Raw genomic sequence first — 1849 nt, 5'->3', positions numbered from 1 at the left:
CAGAGGCTCATGCATGTTAATGGATTGCCAGGGATGAGCTAGATATTGTTTGTTGAGGCTGTTACAGAATCATAATGTCAAAATTGTCTCACTTTTTGTATCTGCCCTCCTTAACAGGGTTGATTTAACTTCCTTTCTAACATTAACTGAAACTACAGTCTTGGTAAACAATTCTGACAGATTTGACCAGCCCTGATTCTTTTCTGAAATTAAACTACGTGATTTACTAATGCCTTTTGCCCTTGTAAGTATAAAACCTTGATAAAGCCTTTTTTTTTTTTTGGAACAATAACACAGAGTATATTAAATTTCTTGAGTATATTCTTGTCTTGGTCATGCATTCACAATGAGGCAGGTCATTACACAAGGTGCAAACATGATCAATTTATGATTTCTGGAAGTATCATCAACAAGCAAAACATTAGATAACGCAACAATTCCAACTTGGTACAGACAAAGTCGTAGAGCCCAACAGAAACATGTAAATAGTATAAAAAGAAAGAAAGAAAGAAAGAAAGAAAGAAACCCATTCTCTTAACAGTACAAAAATTGGCACAGTTTTCTTTAACCAGCATTGGTATGTCTTCCAGACTGGTGGTCATCAGAAACGCCCTGATTCATACACTTATGAGCAGAAAACCCTGAGAGAGAAGACAGAAGGAGAGAAAGAAAGATGATGAGAGAGAGCAACATAGAAATAGAGATGCTACAGTCCTTACTCACCCAGTAGGCAGGGGTTTTGATGGTCAAATGTGTAATTCAAGTGACAATCCACACATGTTGGTGCTTAATGAGCCACAGTGGCTGTGTTGGGCTCTTGTTTTGCTCTCATGGGAAGGGTATATGAAGTGTCTAATCTTGAATATGCACAAATAACAACGGAAACAAAAACATGGAGCTGGAGCAGAGCCACTCGCATTCACTCTAATTCGGTGGGTTTCAAGGCCCCTCTCCATGGGTTTCTATGGTTACCCACTGTTTTCATCTGAAATGAGGTTGTGATAACACATCGGCGCTGCCAACAACTACAGGTTTGCAGATTGGAATCTGATTTACAAATGTCTCTCAGAGACGTAACTGCTCCCTTAATCTCACCAATGTAGATATGGGCTGTGCCAGAACACTTTTTCTTTTTTAAGATATGAGCTAACCAGATGGTGCATTAGAGTGGCAAAGAAGGCTCTTTGATAGAAAAAAGAAGAGATGACTAAATAGCAAAAATATCATAGATCCTAGGCATCCATCCTTCTCAGGGTGGATTGTGTGTACTCTACAGATATTACCATGCCTCCTAAAATCCAGCAAGAGACAAACAGATCAAAACTGATGAAGGATGATAACGCCTTTTGAGTCTCCAGAGGGAACTGCATGAGCTCAAATAAATAGCCTTAAGTAAGTTGGCATTGGTTTAGTTGGATAATGACAACAACCTTACAGTCAAGCATTAGAAAGACATTATCTTATCAGACTATGGAGACTGCTGCTCATCTGTGCATGAGGGTACATTTGACATTTCAACAAAGGAAAGATGACAGTACAATCTGGTTGCTTGATTTTGATCCCTATTATAAAACTCTCCATCATGATTCTGTCAATGTTACAAGAGAGGAAAGCCAGGACCATGGCAATCAAATCTGGAAGATTCATTCTGCAGTTTAGGGTGATGCCCAGCCATGGAATGTGAAAATACACTCAAGAATTGTGTGGTTACTTGTGTCATGTTACTTAGCTCTCAATTATCCGTCATGCAGTGGATTAAAGATAAAGCTTCCTTTAATGACGCAGCTTTTTCTGAAGTATTCATTGCTTTTCAAAAGGATTGTAATTTTGCCTACGACACCACAAACAC

Source organism: Brachionichthys hirsutus, chromosome 4 (genome assembly GCF_040956055.1).
Source record: "Brachionichthys hirsutus isolate HB-005 chromosome 4, CSIRO-AGI_Bhir_v1, whole genome shotgun sequence".
In the NCBI taxonomy this organism is placed as follows: Eukaryota; Metazoa; Chordata; class Actinopteri; order Lophiiformes; family Brachionichthyidae; genus Brachionichthys; species Brachionichthys hirsutus.
The sequence above is the reverse complement of the archived record's forward strand: the minus strand, read 5'-3'. Positions refer to the sequence as shown.